This window comes from Adiantum capillus-veneris, chromosome 10, assembly GCF_014529385.1.
Source record: "Adiantum capillus-veneris isolate H3 chromosome 10, ASM1452938v2, whole genome shotgun sequence".
In the NCBI taxonomy this organism is placed as follows: domain Eukaryota; kingdom Viridiplantae; phylum Streptophyta; class Polypodiopsida; order Polypodiales; family Pteridaceae; genus Adiantum; species Adiantum capillus-veneris.
In genome coordinates this window covers 82475793-82488742 of record NC_140940.1, presented here as the reverse complement: position 1 = coordinate 82488742, position 12950 = coordinate 82475793, and the positions used below count along the sequence as shown (strand labels likewise).

At 40.2% G+C, this 12950-nt stretch overlaps 1 pseudogene; it reads right to left on the bottom strand.

The window, feature by feature from the left end:
• Positions 1 to 1179: 1179 nt before the first annotated feature.
• Positions 1180 to 11018, bottom strand: LOC147449153 (uncharacterized; annotated as a pseudogene).
• Positions 11019 to 12950: the final 1932 nt, after the last annotated feature.

The window sequence follows — 12950 nt, the reverse complement described above, 5'->3', positions numbered from 1 at the left end:
TACCTCTCACCATCTTCGAAGGTGTGTGGGGTCTTGAGTCTGAGACCGTGAGGGAATTTATGTTGTGTTTAACAAGTGTGAGCTTGGTGCTTGAAGCTTCCATCTTCATTGCACCAGCAAGTTATTGAAGGAACACAAAGTATTGTATTGTAAAATGTCTCCCTTGATGGGGGAAACCTATAATACAAAGCCTTTTGGAGGGGGGACCGACTCCATGTAAATCGGGTCCTCAATTGTTGTCAATAGCTTAATTTCTCTCTCTTTTTGAAGTATTTTTCATGCCTATCTAGCTAGGTGTTATGCTTTTGTTGCTCTCTCCATCCAAGCACTCTTGCTATACTCGTTAGGAATCTATTCTAATGAAATGCTCACTATGTCTATGTTATTTTTTGCTACACACAAGTTACTGGACCATTAAATGTTACACATGTGAGTTCAAATGAATGGGTTTTTTAATTGCCAAATTTTTAAAATATTAATAGGATTATAATAACAGAAGGTGTTCTTTAATTGAGTTTAGAGAGGGGTCATTTTATTACCTTAAGCATGTAATTAAAGGGTTTTTTATAATACTTGTGAACACATGTTATATGAAAAGTTTCTTAAAGGTGCATCTCCTTAGTCAAAGAACTTCATCTTTCAAATCTATGGACAAAGAGTAAGTTTTTTTGTACTTTTAATTTTATTTTAAGAACATCCTTAACAACTTCAACTTTTCAATGCATATCTCTAAAAGAAGAGAGAGCATAATAAGCTCCAAAAGTCTTGAACATGACTTGATTCACATAGTTTCATTATAAGTAAGTATTTTATACAAAACATTTTGTATAAAATATCTACAAATCCAAATTAAGCTAGTCTTTTTTTATGTTCAATATCTACATTGTCATCTTCATTCTTGTTCTTCTTTTCTTCACTTTGGTCTTCTATTTCAGAGATCTTCAAAATTGTGGAGACTAATTCATCCTGAGGTTGGGATCTTGGTAAAGCAAAGTCACTTGTTTAAGGATCTAACATCTCCCAATCAATGTCTTGCAATCCATCATGTGGAAGATCTGGAACATCCTCCAAATTTTAATAAGCCTCTTTGATGGTGCTTCTTTTTTTGTTGTACACGTTTTCCAGCTTAGCTCTTCCTCCTTGTCTTTGTCAGAGGCCTTGCATGGACTTTTAGGCCCTTCAACTTTGGACAAGTTTTTTTTCCTTCTCCCAGCTTATGATCGAGATTCTATCTACTATACCCTCGATCATATCCATTCTCAACTGTAGCAAGTCAAGCTCCATGTAAACTTGCATTAGCATCTACAATGAAGTTAAAGCGCTCAATTAACAAAAGAAATTTATTTCTCTTTGTCAATTTAAAGTTGTAGTCCTTACCTTTTGTAACATTTAATGGCCTAATAACTTATGTGTAGCGAAATTAGCATGAACATAGTGGGCATTTCATTAGAATAGATTCCTAATGAGAATTACAAGAGTGCTTGGGTGGAGAGAGCAACAAAAAGCATAACACCTAGTTAGATAGCATCGACAATACTTTCAAAAGAGAGAGAAATTAAGCTATTGACAACAGTTGAGGACCGGATTTTCATGGAGCCGGTCCCCCCTCCAAAAGGCTTTGTGTTATGGTTTCTCCCATCAAGAGAGACATTGTACAATACAATGCTTTGTGTTCCTTCAAAACTAGCTAGTGCAATGAAGATGGAAACTTCATGCACTAAGCAAAACACTTAACAAACACAACTTGAATTATCCCCGTTCTCAGACCCAAGACCTCACACACCTTCGAAGATGGTGAGAGCTAGCAGGGTATGAGAGTAGATTGGGAGGAAGAAGGAGTATCTTACGAGAAAGATGTACATCTCCTCACATAATCACTCATATGTAGCATAGCTTAGCTTAGTAATTAGCTTGGTAGAGGAGATGAGCATGCATTGAAGCTTGGCTCTTGCTTGGATTTGCATCCACATGCCAAGAGAGTGTTGATGTAGGCTTCTATCTCACAAGCTTGGAGTAGGTGATGAGTTCTCCATTAAAGCTTGGGAAGAGATAGTCTTCTCTTTCTTCACACATGAGCTTGTGTGAGTGTGTGTGTGTGATAATGCCTTGCAAAAATCAGCCCCCTCTCTCTCTTGGGCGAGCCCTCTTGCTAATTGCTCTTGTTGAAGCCTCATTGGCCCTCCCCAAGTCAAAGCCAATTACAATTAAGCAGCATAAGTGATAGCCTTCTGACATGTGTCCCCCTTTCCCCTTTTGTGAGAGCTTTAGGTAATTAAATAATTAAACTAAACTCTCATTGGATCATTGGACCCCTTTGTCTCTTGGCCAATAGGAATCAGGCAAGCCATGTGGCTCCTGAATGCTCATTGGACCCCTTGGGAGACTGCCCAATAGTCTTCTAGGAGACTTAATTCTCATTGGTTTCTTTTATTAAATGTTTTTAAATTAATTGCACTAGATTTACTCTAACTTAATTCTCATTGGTCCACTTCAAGGGTCATCCAATAGAAATTGGGCACACCTTGTGGGCATCTGGCCTAGGGAGCTGGCATGTGTCCCTCATTCCCTTTGTGTAAAGGGAGCCTGTGTGTGTGTGTGGCTTTCTCTCTCATCCCCTACCTTTAGGGCTCGCCCCCTCCCATGTAGGGATGTGCAAAGACTTTTAGGGCACACACAAAGCATCCAATTTTCCCTAGGGTTGACCTTTGGACACAACCTTTGAATTTTGGAACCTTAGCATTTTGGAAGTCTTAATGGGCTGAACCTTAGGGTCTTTTTAGCCCATTGTTGCACATGGCTCTTTTGCAGATGGCCCCCCCTTTGGATCCCTATTTTCCCTCCTTTGGATCCCTACTGTGGCCGGTCTGCTAGCTTAAACAATATTCTAGCTTTTTCTCCCCTGGCCTTCCCCACATTAAATGATCAGTTTAATATGAGAAAATCATTTAGGAGAATTAGATATTGATTATTATGACATTACCTCTCTCTTGAAATCATAGTCGTCCTCGACTATGGTGTAGAGAAGATAAAGCATGTTCATGAGTCCTTTTCTTAGCGGGTAGAGGATCCCTATGTTACCCTACGACATCATTCCACAATGGATGACTAGTCCATTTGGCGCTTGAGAGCCTGAGGCTGCCGCAAGCATGTCTGCACATTAGTCCTATCAGTCTTCCATCGTAGAGTGACAAGCTCTACTTGGTGTTTGGGAGACGTCGTCTCCGCAAACTTGATCTAGCATGCATACTACTTCATTTTTGTGCACAAATAAAGAAAAAGAGAGTCTTATAAGACAAAAATTTTGTTCATTTTTAACATTTTGTACATTTGCTTACTCTTGGGAAGCATTGTAAGCATTGACAAGGTTTAGGTTATCCTTTAATTGTATGCCTTGCATCCATCTAGCATCTTCAAAAGGATAATTCTTAAACTTAATAAGATATCGTCGGATAGTCTTATCGCCTCTTAGTACCTTGTCTTCATGTCGGAGAATGGACTCGGGCTGCAGCACCTCTTCTTGGTCCTCGATCTCCGGTGGGTCTTCAATAGTTGGTTCTTGAGGTGTCTCTCCTTTGTAAGGCTTTAATAGGCTCACATGAAAAGCATTGTGTATGAGCCAATGATTGGGCAACTTGAGTTGATAGGCCATCTCATTGATTGGCCTAAGAATCTGAAAGGGACCATAGTACCTTTTTGCTAGTTTAGCATAGTACTTTTGGTGACCCGTAGGATTCTTGCCCGTTGTGTGCCTTAATCCAGCCTTGGGAAACTTTAACAAGACCCAATCGTTTCCTTTAAAGGCTTGGGCTCTTCTGTGCTTGTCAGCAGCAGCCTTTTGCCTTTGCTGTGAGATAGAGATAGCATCCTTAATCTTTTGGAAAGATTCTTGTAGGTCTCGGCTATACTCATCTGCAGCGAAGATCTCCCCATGTACCTTAAGTAGCAAGGGACTTTTTGATCTTCCCTCAATTACCTCAAAAGGTGCTTTTCCCGTGGAAGTATGTACAGTGTTATTGTAAGCATACTCCACTAAGGGCTTAGTACTTCTCCCATTGGGATATTTGATCTACTTCCGTTACATAGGCTTTTAGTAGATTGAGAATGGTTAGGTTAGCTATTTCACTTTGGCCATCAGTTTGTGGATGATAGGCCGAAGAGAAGTTTAGCCTTGTTCCTAAATTCTCAAAGAGACCCTTCCGGAAATTACTGGTCATTCTAGGATCTCTATCCGGCACTATGGACATGGGCAAGCCATGGTACTTGAAAATTTGTGAAATAAAGAGGGTTGCCATTTGATGGGCTTTGATAGTCTTTTTGACAGGTATAAAATGAGCTTGTTTACTAAACCTGTCTACTATCGTCCATATTCTCGTATTCCCATGGATAGACTTAGGCAATCCAAAGATAAAATCCATGGATATGCTCTCCCATGGTGAATTAGGGATTGGCAAGGGTTGAAGCAATCCAAGTTGCTTCCCTCTATCAAATTTTGTCTTTTGGCATACCACACATTTGGAAACATACTCTTGTATGTTCACTTTCATGGTAGGCCAATAGAAATATGTTTCAATTCCCTCTAAGGCAGACTGAATCCCTCTATGCCCCGCATAAGGTGGAGCATGAGATTCATACATTACTTTCTCACGTAGTGAGTTAGTAACGCATAGTCTATTGCCATAGAGAAGATAACCATCTTGTAAAGTAAATGGTTCTTCTTTCTTCCCTAATGCAAGGGCTGAAATCACATCTCTAAAATCGGGATCAATAGCATACTCATCTATCATTGAAGATAGATCATTGTGAGTTGCTATGGAAACCGCATTCACTCTCGGCCGTCTTGAGAGTGCATCAGCTACTTGATTATGCTTGCCAGCAATGTGAGCAATATGAAAATGAAATTGCGAAAGGAAATTTTCCCACCTCATTTGTTTGTTGGAGAGCTTGGTCTGCGTCATGAAGTACTTAAGACTTTGGTGATCCGTTCGCAGAATGAAAGGAGTCCCCAATAAATAGTGCTTCCATGAGTCTAAGGCATGTAGAACTGCAAGGAGTTCCTTTTCGTATATGCCTAGAGCTTGCTCAACAGGGTCGAGCCTTCGACTCTCATAGCCTATGGCGTGCCCTTCTTGGAGCAAAACAACTCCAAGGCAATCACCACAAGCATCGCATTGGACCTCAAATGGTTTTGAGAGATCTGGTAGTGTAAGCACAGGTTGAGAGATAACCTTTTCTTTAAGCTTTTCGAAAGCATTGTTCTCCTTAGCAGACCATGTATACCTAACGCTTTTCTTTGTTAGGTCATGTAATGGTCCCGCAATTTGTGAGAACTTTTCTATGAAGCGTCTATAGTATGCACACATACCTATGAAGCTTCTTAGTTCATGAAGATTCCTTGGTTTAGGCCATCCTTTTATTACCTCTAACTTGGATGGATCCATTTGGATGCCATCTTGAGAGATAATGTGACCTAAATACTGAATCTCTTGCAAGAAAAATTCAGTTTTCTTTCGATTAACATACAGTTTATTCTCTCTTAAAACTTGAAATATTACCTGGAGGTGTTGCTTGTGTTCCTCCAATGAATTAGAGTAGATAATAATATCATCAAAGAACACTTCAGTGAAGGTTCGATGAGGCGTGAACAGCTTCTCCATCAAGCGGTTGAATGTGGCTGGTGCATTGGTCAAGCCAAAAGGCATGACAATGTATTTGTAAAGACCAAATGTAGTACAAAATGTGGTCTTTACAATGTCTTGATCAACTATATTTGATGATAGCCACTTTTTAGGTCAACCCTACTGAAGTAGGTCGATCCTTGTAGCTTATCAAATAGGTCTTCTACCCGTGGAACGGGAAACCTATTCTTGATAGTGATCCTATTTAGTGCTCTATAGTCGACACACATACGATATGTGCCGTCTTTCTTTTGCACTAATAGCACAGGTGAGCAAAATGGAGATGAGCTTGGCCTAACCATACCCTTCTCAACTAACTCATGCACTTGCCGCATAATCTCCTCTTGTTGAGCTTGAGAAACTCTATAAGGAGTTTTATTAGGCGGTGAACTTCCTGAAAGAAGTTCAATTGCATGGTCATCATTACCTCGTTTAGGAGGTAGCTCACAAGGGATGTCGTCAATAAAAACATCTTGAAACCTCTTGACAAAATTGGATAACTCTAATTCCTTTTGGTTGCTTTTATTTTCTTTTGCTAAAGCATTAGGTTCATTTTGAGAGTCTTTAACAAAAATCATGTACACGGAAATAGAGCTCTTTATTGACTTGTTGAAAGCTGGTGTATGTACAATGGGGATGGTGTTACCCATTTCCTTAGCATCTATATACATGTCTTTTTCCCTGAACTTAAAGGAAATTCTCCTTTCAGGAAATTTAACATCGGCAGCCAGGCGATCAAACCATGGTGCCCCTAGGATTACATCCTCATGCTTGAGAGGAGAGATAAAGAAGTCCTCTTTGTCCACATAGCCTTGGACATGAAGCCTCAATTTCCCGATTAAGGGAGTGACTGAAGCTTCTTGCCCATTGAAGGCACTGTCTGCGGGTAGGACATCTCCCATCTCGTAGGATTGTATTCCTAGCTTGGTGGCCAACTCTATAGATATAAAATTGTGAGTAGAACCAGGGTCAAAGAGAATAAAAGCATCATGTTCTCTTACCTCTCCCCAAGCATGGCATAGAGGAGATCCTTTGTGGTGAGTTTGGTGAGTCTCCTCCTCTTGGATTTCAACCAAGGAAGCTCTAGGAGGATCTTGGCGGTTGTTCTTTTGGGGACAAGCGCGGTACGCATGCCCTTGTTCGCCGCACTTGAAACACCGGTTATCCTTACGATAATGCTCCAGCTCTTCAGGAGAGAGTTTATTCTTACCTTTGTAAACTCCCTTCTCTTTAGCTTTGTTGGAGTTGCCCTTAGGAGACTTTTGGACATTGTCCTTCCCCTTAGGCTCATTGGAACCCTTGTTTTCCGAGGGCTTATTATTTCTTTTTGCCCCCGTTTGGAAATTGATTCGAGAGGCGACCATACTGTGGTGTATTACCGCCGATATGGTACGTGGTCTTTGGGAGTTGACATACTCTGCCATTTCTTCGGTTAAGCCCGCACAAAATTGTTGCTTTTGCTCTCCAAAATCCAACTTTTTGAAGATAGTGGCTTTGAGTTGTAGGTCCCAAAACTTGTCTACATATTTGTGGATAGATTCATTGGGAGAGAGCTTTAAGCTTCGCCATTCGGTAAGTACTTTGTCTTTGGCATCGGTGGCCAAAAACTGCTTCATAATGGAAGCTCTTAAAGCTTTCCATGTTCGTGGAGCTTCACCGTTGGCTCGTAGGCTAGACCACCATTGTCTGGCGGACTTTTGAAAGTGCATAGCTACATGGCGTAGCTTAGAGGACTCCGTGAAGCCCTCATCTCCAAACGCCGCATCGAATTGTTGGATAAAGGCCAAGACTTTGTCCGTAGCACCAAAGGTACCATCATAGGTAAGGAAAGAGATGCTCTTCCCTCCCACTTTGAATTTCTTCAACTTGGACGACCTCTTCCATGCGGCATAGGATTTCCTATGGCCTCTTCTTTTTGATGGTTCAAAGGTTGCAGATCTTTGTCGTCTTCACCATAGCTTTCATAAGAGGAAGAGGATGAAGAAGATGGAGAAGAGGGTGTCCTCTTTCTCGCCTTTTTCTTCTCTTGCTTTTTATCATCCCTCTTTGAATTATGGCGTGGAGAAGAGTGTGATGGTCTTCTCCGCTTTGGTGGTGATGGAGAGCGTTTAGCCCACCGTCTTTGTGGAGCCATCTCCGCCGAGGTGGGGGGAGACTCGCTTCTTTCTCGTTCCTTTGGTGGAGGCTCTTGAGTTCTCCTTTGGGAAGGAGATGCATCATCAAGAAGTAAATTCTTGAGCCCTTCATATGGATTCTCTTCTTCTTCCCGAATCGGAGAGAGACCTCTTTTGGTAGTCTCACAAGGAGGCTTCCTAGGTGTTCTCTCGTCATGGTGATGAGCTTGGAGAATCCCGTGAGCACGGAGCTGCCGTTGCACTTCACTTTGGAGAGATGGATTGCCCATGGCTTGTTGAAGCCTAGAAACCAGATAGTTAACAAGCATTGAAGCATCATTAGTAGCTTGCTCATGAGCAAAATCAAAGTTATCAACATTAATTTCACTCTCTTTACTATTGTCAGCCATTATAACAACTTTTAGGTGTAAACTTTTTTAGGTGTACTTTGGCACTTCAAGCCCTAGTTGCTACTCCTCTTTACCTCTTTAGAAAAAGCACTCAAGCTACTGTACCCGCGGCTCGAATACCATTAATTGCAAGGAATAGAAGAGAGGGTCTTTTGACACCAAAACAGCACCGGCTCCTGTCAAGCTTCTAATAGCTCAATAGTGGTTAAGCCGTAGGCAAGCCCTGTAGGACTCCACTATTAAGACCATAGCTCTCGACGGTGATGCCCCATTAACTGCACGAAGGCAGGCGCACTGCAAGGCTGAAAAATCCCTATTCTACTTACTCACAGGCCAACCATTTGTAGCTAGCTTGAGGACCTCCCTTCTTGAGCAAGAAAAGAGAAACCTTGAGCTCTGATACCAATGTAACATTTAATGGCCTAATAACTTATGTGTAGCAAAAATTAGCATGAACATAGTGGGCATTTCATTAGAATAGATTCCTAATGAGAATTACAAGAGTGCTTGGGTGGAGAGAGCAACAAAAAGCATAACACCTAGTTAGATAGCATCGACAATACTTTCAAAAGAGAGAGAAATTAAGCTATTGACAACAGTTGAGGACCGGATTTTCATGGAGCCGGTCCCCCCTCCAAAAGGCTTTGTATTATGGTTTCTCCCATCAAGAGAGACATTGTACAATACAATGCTTTGTGTTCCTTCAAAACTAGCTAGTGCAATGAAGATGGAAACTTCATGCACTAAGCAAAACACTTAACAAACACAACTTGAATTATCCCCGTTCTCAGACCCAAGACCTCACACACCTTCGAAGATGGTGAGAGCTAGCAGGGTATGAGAGTAGATTGGGAGGAAGAAGGAGTATCTTACGAGAAAGATGTACATCTCCTCACATAATCACTCATATGTAGCATAGCTTAGCTTAGTAATTAGCTTGGTAGAGGAGATGAGCATGCATTGAAGCTTGGATTTGCATCCACATGCCAAGAGAGTGTTGATGTAGGCTTCTATCTCACAAGCTTGGAGTAGGTGATGAGTTCTCCATTAAAGCTTGGGAAGAGATAGTCTTCTCTTTCTTCACACATGAGCTTGTGTGAGTGTGTGTGTGTGTGTGATAATGCCTTGCAAAAATCAGCCCCCTCTCTCTCTTGGGCGAGCCCTCTTGCTAATTGCTCTTGCTGAAGCCTCATTGGCCCTCCCCAAGTCAAGCCAATTACAATTAAGCAGCATAAGTGATAGCCTTCTGACATGTGCCCCCCTTTCCCCTTTTGTGAGAGCTTTAGGTAATTAAATAATTAAACTAAACTCTCATTGGACCCCTTTGTCTCCTGGCCAATAGGAATCAGGCAAGCCATGTGGCTCATGAATGCTCATTGGACCCCTTGGGAGACTGCCCAATAGTCTTCTAGGAGACTTAATTCTCATTGGTTTCTTTTATTAAAATTTTTTAAATTAATTAAACTAGATTTACTCTAGCTTAATTCTCATTGGTCCACTTCAAGGGTCATCCAATAGAAATTGGGCACACCTTGTGGGCATCTGGCCTAGGGAGCTGACATGTGTCCCTCATTCCCTTTGTGTAAAGGGAGCCTGTGTGTGTGTGTGTGTGTGGCTTTCTCTCTCATCCCCTACCTTTAGGGCTCGCCCCCTCCCATGTAGGGATGTGCAAAGACTTTTAGGGCACACACAAAGCATCCAATTTTCCCTAGGGTTGACCTTTGGACACAACCTTTGAATTTTGGAACCTTAGCATTTTGGAAGTCTTAATGGGCTGAACCTTAGGGTCTTTTTCGCCCATTGTTGCACATGGCTCTTTTTCAGATGGCCCCCCCTTTGGATCCCTATTTTCCCTCCTTTGGATCCCTACTGTGGCCGGTCTGCTAGCTGTTTCTCCCCTGGCCTTCCCCACATTAAATGATCAGTTTAATATGAGAAAATCATTTAGGAGAATTAGATATTGATTATTATGACACCTTTTTTGTTTCATCTTTATTACTGTATAAACAGCTCAAAAGTGCTTTCATACTATCCAATAGGTACCAACCACACTTGTAGTTGTCTTGTTATGTAGGTATCTACAATGTTTATAGTTTCTCACATTAAAAATACAAATTGATATTATGCTCAAAACAACATTTTAATTTATGATATGGCGAGTATTTCTTACATGGATACTTTTATGTGTTGTTTCTTTCAGAAACAATCCTCCTTGGTGGAAAGACTCAATTGTAGCAATCAAAAGGTTCACATGACTTAAAGAAAAAGTTAGCACTTTGGATTTTGGGGTGGATGGTTTCTAGAAGAGAGTTGAAGCAGAGTGTGTATTTCTCTTGGATTTCTATAATTGCAAGGCTCCAATGTCTTCTACATAGATAAGAATAACAAAAATCATTTTGTGAGATATTAGCTCAATGGAATATAAGTGTAACTTACTTTGAGAAATAAGGAATTATGATCAATCTCACTGTATCTAGACAATACGTAGACCATGGAAGGAGTTCTTTTGGAGCTTTCCTTGCATTGGGGATTCAAGAAATTCACAATCTAAAATGAGAACCTCTAGCTGAAATTGTTCATCAAGTTCAAAATTTATAATACTACATTAGATGTACATCCATCAAATATGTAGCAACTAAAATTGAGCTACTTAAGAAAAAATAATTACCTTGCAAAGAACTAAACAAAAGTATTTGCATCTCTACTTTTCAACATGTCAATTTCTTTATCTCTTAAGAGTAAATCCTTCTAAATGTCCTTGGTCCGCCGTCACAAACACTTTGACATTTGATTCCCAAACCTTCTAATTTTTTGATCATAAGGTTCTCTCTATGAAGGATAATTAATTGTTGAGCTAAGTTTTGTTGTTTTAATTTATCTTCTTCCTTTATTTTTAAAATTTTAAGTTTCTCTTGATTTAATTTAGTATCCCGATCATGTATTATATCATGAATCTTCACTCTATCTTTAGGTAGCCTTGCTAAAGAAACCAATAGAATATTTCTCATTTTTTTATATACAAAGATCCAAAAGTTTTCAAACCTTGATTTAAGCATTACAAAAGTACTAAAATCTTTCCACATGGCAGTAATTCTATGTGCATGAGCAAAAATAATATATGTGTCATTTAAATACTCTATCAGGTAGTCTTCTCAAGCTCCTTGAACACATGCTAGAGTTATATGCCCCCATCTCAATCCTTCTTTACATCTGTCACTAATTTGCTTGACAACTCGAGCAAATGGAGCTTTTGGAATACAAAAGGTTACTTTCTCTAGCTCCTTTCTAATTTTTCTAAGTACAATTATGCTTTTCAAAACACATCTTTGTGGATCTCTAATCAAAGTCTCTACAGATTATTGAAATATTGGCTTTTGGTTGATCCACTCTCTTTGCAGTTTTCTTTGTTCAAGCCATGAGGCTTGCCAAAACCAAAAGAAAAAAGAGAATTCCTAAAATCCTCTCCATTTTTAGGTGCTCCCAATTTAATCAAGATTTTGCACGCTAAATAGAGAATTTTTAGAAAAGTTGGGTTGGTGCGGGGGTGTGTATTGAAAGAAAAATCTCACCACTTGCCGATTATCCAAGGTAATAAAATTGCTCTTATACATGGCTATTTTTAAAGCAATCTTGTATGCTTTTGAACCTACAACAACAACAGGCAAGGTCTAAGAATAGGCTCTCTCTCTCTCTCTCTCTCTCTCTCTCTCTCTCTCTCTCTCTCTCATTCTCATCTAAGATAATGCTCTATCATTATGTAATGTTTGGGTGGTACAATTTGAGATTGCATAGAGAGCATAAAAGTTTCCATGACAGAAACTTAATGGGGCTTTCTTGTGTCTGAGAAGTACCTTTGCAATGGTATATATGATGGTATTAAAGAAATAAGATATAGATTCTCTATAAAGTACCACCACAAGCCCATACAATAGTGCCAATAAGTAGGCATCAATTGCACCATACACTCCATTGATTGCCCCTTAAAAACCAAGACAAGCATCGCCAGGCACAATTATCCCTAGACTAGCAACCTCTCTTGCTCCAAAGCAGATTCCCCCATACATTTTAAAGGAAAGGGCTACTAGGTTGCATGTGTATGTGAGAGAAATATGGAGGGAGGGAGAGGTTTTTTCTATCGACCGTATGATGCATCAAACCAATCAGTAGTGAGTTAGGCAGATTTTCTTGTCTACTTTTATCTTATCGGCAAGCAACTAGCACCAAAAAAATACCTACAGAAAGGAAAATAAGGTCATATGGTTGAGGCAAGATCATGAGCTGAAAGAATGATAGTCGGGTGCACCATGTGCGCCCAAGGATGAAGGGAGGTGGCCAATGGTGTAGGAAACGGTGGGAAAATATGAAAAAATCTTTTTTATATATACTAGAAGTGTCGCCACATCAAGCACCATCGCAAGAGTGCTAGCTTAACTACAACGAATTGGCTCACTTGTGAATGGACTAATGGAGAGTTCAAATCCTCATGGTAGTGTGAGAACCTCGGGGGGTCACTATGTATAAATTGTGTATATCGTGCGCGTTCAATAAAATACACCCTTTTTCTATTCAATCTGTAACAAAAAATTATTATTCTATTTTATGGTACTCTTCTGTATTATGTGAAAATGTGAGAAAAAATAAAATTTAATAAGCCCTTCGGCTATTCATGTGATAGTCTCAAAATTAATAGGTGAAACCACACCCCCCCCCCGCGAGGTGAGAACATTGCTTCATTTGCATACTAGTGTGAG